General features: G+C 43.5%; 1 long non-coding RNA gene across 1 annotated transcript; it reads left to right on the top strand.

The window, feature by feature from the left end:
- The first annotated feature begins 375 nt into the window (after nucleotides 1-375).
- Nucleotides 376-7,104, top strand: LOC125615568. Its single transcript, XR_007346197.1, has 2 exons — nucleotides 376-5,783; nucleotides 6,950-7,104. It is a non-coding gene; the product is annotated as an uncharacterized LOC125615568 (long non-coding RNA).
- Nucleotides 7,105-13,611: the final 6,507 nt, after the last annotated feature.

The raw sequence follows: 13,611 nt of genomic DNA, 5'->3' as shown, positions 1-13,611 counted from the left end.
TTCCTGCTTCTCTTCTCCTTTCACTCTTCACTGGACCATCTCTTGTCCACCCACTTCGATTTTGATTCCACTCCCGGAAGTCTCTCGGTCAGTGTGAGGCCCTGTCCTGAAAGGGAGCCTTACTTGCAGTTTCTAGAATCCTCTAGAGTTAGACTTCTCCAGACCCTTTAGTCCTTACTGAAGGCCTCGCACTCACATGACAACACCCGGCTTCAGCAGAAGCCCTTCCGCTTTTGGCAAATGGTCCCACTAAACTCTGCTTTAAATATGTGGCTGTTTGGAGGGTTCGTCTGTCTTCATAATAAATCACCTCTCTCTACTTCCTCCCACACGGAGGCTGAGACCGTGCAGAGGATGTGACTGTCAGGGGTACGTCCTCAGGAGCTGGTATTTTGGGACTGGTGGGGGAAATGCCATTACTTAGTTTTGCTGTAATTGTTGCTCACGGCAGGTTGCTCTCACTATCTAGTTGATTTATGTTTTTTTTTTTGTCCTTTGTCTTTATTGTTTTGAGAGATTCAGGGAGATTTGGAAACTGTGCCTTTTCCTCCATCTTCCCAGAGTTTCTTCCACTTGCATCCTTGTCTGAAACTTTTCCTAACACAACTGGAAGAAAAATCATGCAGGGCTACCTGATTGGTTGAGATTACCCAGGGGCACCTGATTGGTTGAAGCTACACAGGGATAGCTGATTGGTTGAGGTTATACAGGGATAGCTGATTGGTTGAGGCTACACAGGGATAGCTGATTGGTTGAGGTTACACAGGGGTACTTGATTGGTTGAGGTTACATAGGGGTATCTGATTGGTCAAGGTAACATCACGTGTCTTTGTCCCCATCCTAGGGGATGCTGGGAAAATGGTGTGTGGCTTTCAGTTTGGGAAAGCGGAGCTCATAAAGTTGGAAACACCGTAGAGCAGGAAGGGTATTGAAAATGCATGGAATAATACCCTACAGAGCTACACACCAAGGGTTTGGTTTTACACATATAAGCCAGTTTGATGCATTTGCAGTGTCATTAGAAGGGCCTCAAAGTGTCTGACTTGTCACAATGGCTTGCCAGAAATATGGGACAGTCGAGTTACTTCTAGGATAAAGGCATTATGTACTAAAGACTCCAGACTTCATTGGAATAACAAAATTCTAGTATTTAGGAAGTTATACCAGTTTCTCGAATCAGAGGACTGGGAAACTGATTCGTTCATCTTATAAACTATCTGTTTGAACAACTAGTTTGGAGTTGACTTGAGCATCGTAAACTGGCTCTGTGTATCCATAGAGCCTCCGAGTCTAGAGCACCCTGAGTTTAATCTTGTCTCTTTCTGGATATCTCTATAGACTGAGGACCAGCTAGGGTCTGCCACCTCTCTTAGGGTCCTGTGCATTGTACTATTGAGAATGTTTAATTCATTTTGACACTTTTCTGGTGTGTTCCAATGTGTTCATCTTCCCCACTGACCTGCCACAGGAGTCCTAACTGCTTTGGAATGAATTCTTATACCTTAGAAATCAAGGAAATCAAGGGGGAAAAATGCCCTTTAAAATCTGTGTACATCTGACTAGAAGTTTTCTATAATTCTTTCATCACAATGGCCCAAGTTGCATAGGAATTATATAATCATCCTTCAGATGAAGTTGACAAATTTTGTACATCTGTCTAATCCCTTGCAGTAAGTGGACCAGTCATTTAGTACCAGCTAAGGTTTCCTGGTAAAACATGTTATTTATAGCACCACATACATGTGCCTTGCAGTGTGGGCAATGAACATGACAAATGCCAGCTGAATCCTAGAGGCGGAGATTTCCTTTAACATGGCCTTGTTTCCTGTTTTGCTGCTGTGTTTACTAAAAGTGTCCCAAGCCTGTCATTTCAGGAGTGCCTCATCTGAAAACTCTTTGCCCAGATAAGCAAGAACTGCGCTATCTTCTGAGGAGATTGGTTTCCCTGCAGTGAAGGGCCTGCTGGTTAGAGACCAGGGTTGCCTTTGAGGGTAGATGGAGCAGAGCAGAAGTGCGAGAGAAATCCTACCAGGTGGTGGGCATTTCCTGTGGGCAGCTCACTGTGTGCAGGTTCTTATCTTATAACCCCCCTGGAACATACCGAGTAAGTACTATGAGCTTCACTTTACAGAGGAGAACTTTAAGTCTCAGGGAAATTAAATCACACAAACCCATGAACTTGGTGAGTGACAGAATTAGAATTCAAGTTCATCTCTGGTTGATTTCTAAATCTAGGCTCTTAATGACTACATCACCCCAGGCCTCAAAGCTGAAAGGCAGGGGAGGCCAATTTTATAGACATCACCTTGGTTCCTGTGCTATGAATGTTCTAGTGTTTGGTTTAATACTCTCTCTATTATCATCCATCTTGAAATTTGTGATTTTTTTTTTTAAATACAGGAGGCCCTGCATTCTCATTTTGCAATAAGCCTAGAACTTGTGCATATAGTCATGCCCCAGAGCACTAGCATTTGCACTTACAAAATGCCCTTTCTATAGCTGTTGTGACTTCTCTTAGCTTTCTGGACCCCAAGTGCAGGCTGGAGAGCTCTGCTCTGTGATGAAGGGCATTTCCAAGGGCAGGAAAAAGCTGGCTGCAGGTGAAGAAGGGAGTTGGAAGGTGCTCCCTGACAAATGTTGGCTCTCCCTGGCTCCTGTCCAGTGCCTCTTTCTCTCCACCTGTTCTTCCCTTTCTCCCCAGTTCTGTGTGGTGTGCTGGCCTTGGGTTCAGGTCTCCTGGTTCCAAAGCCCATGCTCTCCTTGCAAACCCCATTTATGGACAGAGAGGTGTGCTGCTTATTTCCAAATCTTTTAGCAAAGTTTGATCAGCCTGCATTCATGCTCCCCTCCCCCACGCCCCTAGTCAACATTTGTGTCTAGCTGGGTGTATCTGAGCTCAGGAGGATGTCACTCCATCCAGAGCTCCCTTCTGAACTCCGCGTGTTTATTTCCAGAGGCCAACTGGACCAGTGCTCCTGGGAGTTCTGCAGGCACCTTAAGCAAATCGTCTGCTCTCTTCTAGCTTGTTGTGACCTCAGGGAAAAGTGAACTGTGGGCCAACTCCCCAGCTGAACATCTTAAAGTCATCTCCAGCTCTTATCACTTATTCTCATATCACTGAGTGTCATTGAATCCTATGGATTGTTTTCTTCCACAAGAAAAGCCTGATGATCCCTTGCCTATGGCCTCCATGTGTCCCTTGGCTATCTCTGAAGGCTTTTCAGTCGTGGTAACTGGTCTCTTTGTCCCATCATCTCCCTTTTCCAGGCCATCCTGCCTGCACTGCCAAGTTATCCATTGATAAAACAATCCCGAGCATTCGCTCTCTGGCTTGAAACCGCTGTAAAATCTCCACGAGTCCCTCATGGCCACAGGACAAAGTCCAAACACCTTCCACGGTCTGAATCTATTCTGCTTTCTCAGCTTTGTCTTTTCTCTCCTGTCCGGGACCCCGTGCCTGATAAAAAGATGAGCTCATCTTTTTTCCTGATAAAAAGATGAGCTCAGTCCCTGCCCTGCTCTTTCTCTACCTTCCTCTTTCCCTTCGGCATACATGCACTCTCTTGCCTTTCCACCTTCCACCATGGGGTGATGCAAATGTGGACTACTCAGCCTTGGACTTCCCAACCTTGAGAAGTATGAGAAATAAGTTTCTTTTCTTTAAAATCGCCTAGTCTTTGACATTCTGGTATAGGTTAACATGAAACTAAAGCATGCTGTCTGCCTTCAAGAATGACCCTTTTCTGATTTCTGCCATCACAAGTTGGTTTTGCCTATTGTAGAATTTCAAATAAATGGGATCTTACTGAATAGACTCTTTTGGATCTGCCTGCCCTGGCCCCATATCAGTCAAGATTCTCCATAGCAATAGTTTATTCCTCTTTATATGTGAGTAGTATTCTGTTGTTTGAATGTACCAGAGTTCATTTGTCCACTTTGTACATCTGAGTGAGTGAGTGAGTGACCTGGACAGCTCTCAGGGCATAAGGCATCCTGCAAACTTGGAGGACAGCATTGGTGAAAGTTGAAGTGTTCATTTGGCTTTTATCATGGACCCTCAAGATCCTAGCATTACTTATGGTAAATGTCCCCTGCAGACCCATTATTTTCATTGCTTTGCTTTCTCAACTTCTGAGAGACTGATGATTGACACACCTCCCTGCTCCTAGAGGATCAGCAAAGACGTTTCTGTTCCTGACTTTTAGCCTGTGTGTTGCAATGGAAGAAAGATAACCGAGCATCTTAGGATCATGCTCTGAGGCAAGGTCTGAGAGGGTCTCTTTTATGACGGTCTTTGATTTTGGCTCCTTTGCAGTCTTTTTTATTTTTCTTCCCATTTATGCTTCTTATTCATGCTCCAGGTGGCTGAATTGCTCCTGGATGGCACCCTCTGGGGCCATTAGGTCTCTGAGCTGCAGGCTCCCCTCTACTATGAAAGGTCTCCTGTGCCCACGACCTGGCTTGGCTCTTTCTAGCAGCTCTAGCCTCAATACCTCCCAGGTTCTCCTAACATCCTTTTGCCTAGGATTCCCAAACAGATCCCACACCCCTGCTTCAATATTAAAACTCGTCTGTGCCCCTGAGCCGGACTTGGCCTTCTAGGCCTTAACCTTGACCTCAGTGTTGCCTTCTTACTCATCCTGTCACACCCCTCCTTGGCATAGACACATACCAAAGTGAAACTGTGCCCAGGTGCCAGGTTATGAACCCTGGGAGTGACCACCCGAGCCCTCATTCTTCCCACCTGCTCACCACCCCCTGACATGCAGAGCTTTGGCTGTGTACAGTTGCACAAATGGAATCCTTTGCCCCACCACAGAACTCTGAAGCTAGAGATAACATCCCTGTGGAAGGACAAAGTAGGATTAAGTATGAAAAAATGAAGTGACTTAACCAAGAAGAAGCTGGCCATCCCCACAGGTCACTCATGCCACAATGGGTTCCAAGTCTACTGTCATTTAATAAGGCGACCAGCTGTCTCTGCCTGGGCTTCTTCCAGTTTTACCACCAGAAGTCCTGCATCCTGGGGGAACTCTCAATGGTGGGCAAATTGGGATAATTCATCTAAAATTGAAAAACAGCCTTGGAAACGCAGTCTGCTTTAATCAAAAGGCACTCTTGCATTTTGCCTTCCTGAAGAAATCGTGTTATTGTAACCTTAACATGCATTTATTAATCGAAAGGAGGCAAAGTTTTAAAGAGCACAGCTTGTATAGAGAATGCCCATCTGTAGTGTGTTTTCTTTTTTAGTGCATCAGGGGTTGATGTAGGTCAGGTTGACAGGGATCTCACAGGGCTTCTCGCCACCAGGAGCCCAGTTATTCACGTGTTCACGACTGGGATTTACCCCGCTGTCAATTCACTACCACTCTGGCACGGTGTTCCTAGAATGTAAATAATCAAACAGTCTGCACTTGCTGGAGGGGCATTTACTCAACCTCCCGTACACAGGAAGTGCCAGCTTGGAAGGACTTCTATTTTGGAAAGTGAAGAAAGCCAAAACAAAGACAGGGAGTGTGTGTGTCTCGGACAATGGAGAATGTGGCATCCTGACCTGGAAATAGAGGAGATTTGTGGCTCTTTGCTTCATGTGTTTTCGATCTTGGGAGAAAGATGCTTTAATTCACTGAGATTTAGGCTGTTATGTCAATAAAAGAATTTTGTCTCCGGAGATAAATGGGAAGGAGACCTTCAAGAACAATTCAGGGGAGACCTTCAAGAACAATCCTGGAGCAGTCGTGGTAGAGAAGCAGGTAGCAGAATTAAACGGAGCCGGTCAACAGGTAGGAATGGCCAGGGCTGGGGCTGGGGCTGGGGAGACGTGAACTTGTGAAAATTACACCCACTTTCCAGGCAGGAAGGGATTGTTTTTAGAAAGAATGAGACAAGAATCTCAGAGGGCAAGTTCATCATGGGCTTGAATGCTTTGGGGGAAGAAGGGGTTACCTAAATTCTAAACTGAAGGAAAGAGGTACCTAATGATAGATATACTTCTGAGAATTGCATCATTAGCAGATTTTTGTCACCATTGGAGCATCATAGAGTGTCCAGACTAAGATGGCTGCAGTGTCACTGGGCAATATAATCTTATGGGGCCACTGTCATATGGGCAGTCCATTGCTGACTGAAAGGTAACCTGGTGCATGAATGTATATGAAAGAAGGAGAAAGGGAGGGGTGTGAGTGCATTTGGGACACCCTAACCTATGTGCCCAGGTTTCTGACTCCCAAGGTCAAGGGCTTTTTACTCCAGAAGTGCCTCTTGTTTTTGTACTGCCCCCGATAAAGTGCCATAATAAGCACTAAATATATATGATTTTACTTGGATATGAGAATTCTTCATTTCTGTTAAGGACCACAGAGTCCTGCAGCCCTGGGTTCTTCCACTTACCAGTTTGGTGTCCCCAGGCAATTTTATGGAACAAGAAACCCTCAGATTTCTCTTTTGTATAATGGGGTAATGACTCCCTTGTCTATCTCCAGATTTGTTGTGAGGATAAAAATGAGACTGTAGCTAGGAGCGGTGGTACATGCCTGTAACCCCAGTGATTTGGGAGGCTGGGGCAGGAGGATCATAAGTATGAGGCCTCAAAATGAAAAATAAAAGGGGCTGGGATGTGGCTCAGTGGCTAAGCATTCCTGGGTTCAATCCCCAGTACCAAACAAACACCCCCTCCGCCCACAAGTGGGCACTTAACCACTGAGCCACATCTTCAGCCTTTTTTAATTTATTTGTGAATTTTAAAAATTTTCAGACAGGGTCTTGCTAGGTTGCTTAGGGCCTCACTAAGTTGTTGAGGCTGGCTTCAAATTTGTGATCCTCCTCCCTCAGCCTCCCCTGAGTCACTGGGATTACAGGCTACAGGCGTGCACCACTGTGCCCAGCCCAGGCCTGATGTTCTTACAAGAAGTAGAAGAGTCCCCAGAGACCTCTTTCTCTCTCTCCTCAGGTGCACAGAGAAAAGGCCATGTGCAAACACCATGAACAGGAGGCCATCTGCAAGCCAGCAAGACAGACCTCATCAGAGACCAACCCTGTTGGCAACTTGATCTTGGACCTCCAGCCCCGAAACCATGAGAAAATAAATTTCTGTTGTTTAAGTCACTCAATTTGTGGGATTCGGTTCTGGCAGCCTAAGGACACTCATGCATGGGGAACCTAACATTTATGCAGCAAATGAAATCTTGCAGAATACTTTCCTGTACGTCTTCTAAATTTTTAATATTTTTTTTGCGAAAGGGATAAAAAGAATTATGAAGTTTGTTTTTATTAAGCATGCAAATTTCCTGTATTCTGAAATGTTATTGGGAATGGGATCGGATGTTGTCTTTCTGATTTGCATTACATAAACCAGGTGGAAATTTTGACCATTAAGCAGGGTTCCTAAAAGTGCAGTACCCTTGGGAAAAGCTCCTGTGCTTTCTACCCTAAATCCTTCCCCCTGAATGTTGTTAGTGTTTTAGGGGACTGATAAGACTCTTTTTCCCCTCAGCTGAAATAATGGTGTGAAATGCTGGTTTGCAATAAAAGGATACAATCTTGGGGAAATAATTCCCAGAAATACCAAGTGTCCTTCCCAGCTCCCGTCCTGACTTCTTGGATGACCAAGTCACAGATGCTCTGCTTCCTTCGTGGTTCCCAGTGGCTTACTTGAGTTCACCTGCCCTTTGTCCCTTCTCTTTCCTCTCTACTGAGTCGTTTCTCTTCCACCCCCACATAAAAAATCCTGCCTCTCCCTCATTTCAGGAAGAACTATAGATAGTTGCAGGTAAGAGGCAACTGGAACAAGCAGCCCCCAGATAATGTATAATGGAGTAACACCTGCCTTGTCTATCTCCAGATTTGTTGTGAGATAAAAAGTGGGAATGAAGCTGGGGTGGTGGTGCATGGTCTCCTGTTCCCTCAACCCACGTAGGTCTTGGAAAACTAAAAGTGTCACTGTTGTTCTCTCAAGAATCTATGCTAGATTAGACACTTTTGGGGTCACTAATTCAGTCTTAGGAAATAAGGTCTGTTTTGGTTCTTTCTTTCTCTTTTTTGCAATATGCTAATCTTACCCCAGTGGGGTAAATTGCTGTCCTCCAAAGACTTTCAGCATCTACCTGTCGCCCATGGACAAAGGCAACTGGTTTTCAGGTCTCTTTAGGAAGGATCAGGGCCAGGGTGGCCGCATGTATTAAGGAGTTGGAGGGTTGGGTATCCTCAGGGCAGGCGCTGCTCTTCCTTTATTGTGGTAAAGTATACATAACATAGCATTTACTGTTTTAGCCATGTTTAAGCCTGTAGTTCTCTCACTGTTGTGCAACCACCACCACCATCCATCTCCAGAACTTTCTCATCTTCCCAAATTGAAACTCTGTTACCACACTTTAGCTATTGTGATTGTGCTGCTATAAACATTTTGATGTGGCTGTGTCCCTGTAGTATGCTGTTTTTAAGTCCTTTGGGTATACACCAAGGAGAGGGATAGCTGGGTCAAATGGTGGTTCCATTCCCAGTTTTCCAAGGATTCTCCATACTGCTTTCCATATTGGCCACACCAATTTGCAGTCCCACCAGCAATGTATGAGTGTGCTTTCTTCCCCACATCCTCGCCAACACTTATTGTTGTTTGTACTCTTAATAGCTGCAATTCTGACTGGAGTGAGATGAAATCTTAGAGTAGTTTTGATTTGCATTTCTCTGATTGCTAGAGATGATGAACATTTTTTCATATATTTGTTGATTGATTGAATATCCTCTTCTGAGAGTGTCTGTTCAGGTCCTTCACCCATTTATTGATTGGGTTATTTGCTTTTTTTGGTATTTAGCTTTTTGAGTTTTTTATATACCCTAGAGATTAGTGCTCTATCTGATGTGTGAGGGGTAGAAATTTGCTTCCAAGATATAGGGTCTCTATTCACCTCACAGATTGTTTCTTTTGCTGAGTAGAAACTCTTTAGTTTGAATTCATCCCATTTATTAACTCTTGATTTTAAGTCTTGTGATGCCCTTCAGTAGATAAATAGATAAAAATATGTCATATCTACACAATAGAATATTACTCAGGAATAAAAGAGTAAAATCATGGCATTTACAGATAAATGAATGGAGTTGGAGAAGATAATGCTAAGTGAAGTTAGCTAATCCCAAAAAACAAATGCAAATGTTTTTTGATTAAAGCAGACTGCGTTTCCAAGGCTGTTTTTCAATTTTAGATGAATTCTAGATAGGGCAGAGGGGTGGGAGGGGGAGAGAGGGGGCAGAGGGTTAGAAATGTTGGTGGAATGTGATGGACATCATTATCCAAAGAACATCTATGAAGACATGAATTGGTGTGAATATACTTTATATACAACCAGAATATGAAAAATTATGCTCTATATGTGTAATACGAATTGTAATGCATTCTGCTGTCATATAAATAAATAAATAAATAAATAAATAAATAAATAAATAAATAAAAGAAACTGGGGGCTGAGGTTGTAGCTCAGTGGTAGAGTGCCTGCCTTGCATATATGAGGCACTGGGTTCGATCCTCAGCACCACATAAAAATAAATAAAGATATTGTGTCCATCTACAACTAAATATTTAAAAAAAAAGAAACTGTGTTACCATTAAATAACTCCCCACTCCTCCTCCCCCACATCCCTGGTAACCTCCATTTGATTTTCTGTCTCTGTGAATTTGATTTTTCTAGGTACCTTGTATGAGCGGAATCATACAGGATTAGTCTTTTTGTGAATGCCTTATTTCATTTGACATAATGTATTCAAATTATGTCCATGTTGTATCATGTGTTAGAATTTCCTTCCTTTTAAAGCTTCAAGAATAGCCAGAGGAGGTGGCATGGGCCTGCAATCCCAGTGACTCAGGAGGCTGAGGCAGGAGGATGGCAATTCCTAGGCCCACTTGGGAAACGCAGGGAGACCCTATCTTAAAATAAAATAGAAAGGGCTGGGGATGTAGCTTGGTGATAAAGTGCCCCTGGGTGTATCCACAGTACCACCACAAAAAAAAAAAAAAAAAAAAAAAAAAAAAAGCTTAAGAATATTCTGTTTTATGGCCTCATCACAGTTTGTACATCCATTCATCTGTCAATGGACACTTGGGTTGTTTCCACTTTAGGGCTATTGTGAATAGAGCTGCCATGAATGTAGGTGTGCAAATATCTGTCCAAGTCTCTGCTTTTAGTTCTCTGTTTATTTACTCAGAAACTATTGGGTCACATAACAATTTTATGTTTAACTTTTTTTGGTACTAGGGATTGAACCCAGGGGCACTTAACTACTGAGCCACATCCTCAGGCCTTTTATTTTTTGTTTTTGAGACAGAGTCTCACTAAATTGCTTAGGGCCTCCCTTAGTTGCTGGGGCTGGCTTTGAACTTGTGATCCTCCTCCCTCAGCTTCCAGAGCAGCTCGGATTACAGGTGTGCCCCATTGCACCCAGCTTGGGTTTAACTTTTTGAGGAATCATCCAGCAATGGAAAGCACCTTTTGGTTGACAGGGCACCTTTGGGTGCTCAATGAAAGCCACAAATAAACCACAGTTTATTTATCTAAAAAGTGCAATGTCACTTGGACCCTTATGTGCCCGACAGAATTTATTTTCTTTATGTTTTCCTACTCTACCCTGTAGGACATAACAGCTTTGGATTTGGGTCATTTTGAGGTTTAATATGGAGAAATATTTGATCCAAGACAAAACAACTCCCCTGCTTTATGGAAAGCCACTTTCTCTTCTAAAAAACACACTCTATGGACAAACTTGTGGCCGTGTGCCGCAACATGACATGGCAGTTATATACCTAATAGCAAAACTGATTTCTTCATTTATTTCATAAGAGTTTGCTGAACTTAGTACAAAAAAAATTATTCTTTAATCTACCTGTTTACTCTTTGCACTGGAAATAAATAAGCCTAAACTTTTGCTTTAATTTAAAATTCTTCAAACTTGTATGGCCATCTGGAGGGTGGCATAGAAGAGGTGCTTGTTGTTTTGGATATGAAACAGATTCTTTCTGTTCAGATATTAAAACTAGGTGGAATATGAGCTCCTTTCTTCCTCCAATAATCTGGGGGGAGAAGAGGAGGAAATTCAGTTCTATGTAGTTGTTTTCACAGTGTGATAGCTGCTGTCCTTGTCTGTGGCAAGCAGAACATTTATTTTTGAAGTGACCCTGCTTTGTTTAGGGGAGTCTGTCTCACAGTACCAACTATTTTACATTTTAATTATCCAATTAATGACAGACCGGACAACCCTAATCCCAAAATCCCAAATGCCCCAAATCCAAATGTTTTTGAGTGCTGACATAATCCTCAAAAAGTTTTGCATTTTGTTACCATTTTGGATTTTCGGATTAGAGATGCTCAACTGATAAATTTTATGCAAATATTCCCACAAATGAAAAGCCTCCAAAATCTGAAATACTTAGCACAGGGGATACTCAACCAGGAGCTGCCTTTTTACTGGACTAGATCGTTTTGACTGGTTGCTCATTGCTCAGACTCAGCATCCTGCCTGGTACATAATAGGAGCTTAATAAATGTTTGCTAGATGGAACTGCAGTGGATCCATGTGCGGGTGACAGGCTTATGTCACCCAAATAGTAAGAAGGGGTGGGGAGAAGGGAAGTGGGTGTAGGTTGGAAGAAACCAAGGAGAGGCCATCTTTCAAAATTCTTTTGTAATAATTTTCTCTAGGGGAGTAAACACTCATTAACTTAATTCAACAACTATTTTCAAACTACCTACTATGAATGGTGTTAAGTCCTAAAGAAACAGAAACAATACTTCTAATTCATAGTTCTCAGCACATTACAGCTTGCCTAGACTTTATAACCATCTCATTGCGATGAGTATTAAATCCATTATTCCTATATAAAATGCAGGGCACTTGTCTATCCTGGTGAAAGGCTGTTCTCTTTTGCACTCCCTTCCTCCTTCACTGTCAATGACGGGTATAAGTATTCAAAAGAAGTCAGCCATGACTGAGAGGATGTGTGTAAGCCTTCCTGAAGGAGGAGAGGTTGTGGTCAATGTCAAGGCCTGTAAAAGAGATGTTTGCTGTGGTACTCCTCCTTCCTTCCTGTTTAGGGAGATCCCTTTTCCTATCTCTGTGATTTTCTTCCTGTCTGCCTCACCTGTCTTCATCTGTTCTTCACATGGAGGGCTGGGTATCATAGAACTTTCTGGAGCCCACCCAGAGTTTCTGGTTGAGTGTGTCTGGGTTGGGAATTTGCATTTCTGACAAGTTCTCAGTATGTGATGGAGTCCCCAGGACCACACTTTGAGAACCACTATTTTAGACTAATATCTTTTCTCCTCACACTCCCACATACTCAGGGCAGAGTAAAAACAAACAAACAAACAAACAAACAAAACTCATCAGAATCATCTGGATGGTGGATAAGCTTCATTTCTCTTTGGGCCCATAAGCCTGACTTGGTGGCCCTGTAAATCCCATGCATGCGGTTTATATACCTAGTTTCTGTTCTGTACGTGGCTTGTCACCCACACTCCACAAAGAATGGGCAAAGGGGGCTGGGGCTGTGGCTCAGTGGTAGAGCACTCACCTGGCATGTGTGAGGCACTGGGTTTGAGCCTCAGCACCACATAAAAATAAATAAAAAAAATTGTATCCATCTACAACTAAAAAGAAATTTTTTAAAAAAAAGGCAGTAAGAAAGAAAAAAAAGAATGGACAAAGGAAGGTTAACATTTGGGGAGGGTGTATGAGACACCAGGACAGGAATCCTGAAGTTAGCTGGAGTCTGACTGAGCCTATCAGGTTGAGCCACAGGAAGGTTCAGCTCCTGAGCTAATCCTTTGCCACCCTAACAAGAGAGCTCCGAGCCATCAGAAGAGGGTTGGGATCTCATGCTCTAGCTTGGTTTGTTTCCCGCAGGTTTGTGTTTTAGAAACTTGGTCCTCAGTGCGGAAAGTTAAGAGGTGGTGGGACCTTTAAGAGGTGGGGCTAGTGGGAGGTCCTTAGGTCTTTGGGGGTGTGGCCTTAGGAGGGATTGAAGGGCGCTCTCTTGGACCTCTGACTTATTTCTCCTGAGAAGAAGACCCTCCCCTTGCTCTGGCTTCCTCTCACATGGGCTCCCCCCATTTATGATACTCTCTGCTATGAGGTAATGTAGTCAGAACTGACGTCATGCTAGTTTCAAATTTTCAGACTCCAAAATGGAACCAAATAAACCTCTTTTGAAAAACAATAAAGTATGCCTCCTCAGGTATTTTGTTATAGGAAAAGAAAAGGAACCAACACAGCCCACAGAGAACAAACCCTATTCTGAGTTTGTTGGGAAGAAGAAACAGGCAATCCTTTTCCAACAGCAACTGTGGCTGCTGTGTCCCAGGACCTGCTGCCCCACCTGGGACAGAGGAGTGTTCTCCCGTGTGTGTGGGTGAGACTCTGATGGACCAGTGCCACCTACTCATTTGCCATCTTAATCCTTAGGGGATATTACCACACGATGCAGTGTCCCTAAGTAACGCTCTATCTGGCACTATAACAGCACGACATTAGTCTCTTGCTGTCACACATACTCATCTTAAAGGGCTCATGGTAGCCTGTGGTGGGGACCATTATGAGCAGAGCCCTGTTATGAAGCTGCATCCTCTG

The sequence above is a fragment of the Marmota marmota genome, unplaced genomic scaffold (assembly GCF_001458135.2).
Source record: "Marmota marmota marmota unplaced genomic scaffold, marMar, whole genome shotgun sequence".
Classification (NCBI taxonomy): domain Eukaryota; kingdom Metazoa; phylum Chordata; class Mammalia; order Rodentia; family Sciuridae; genus Marmota; species Marmota marmota.
This window is presented reverse-complemented; position numbering and strand designations above follow the sequence as displayed.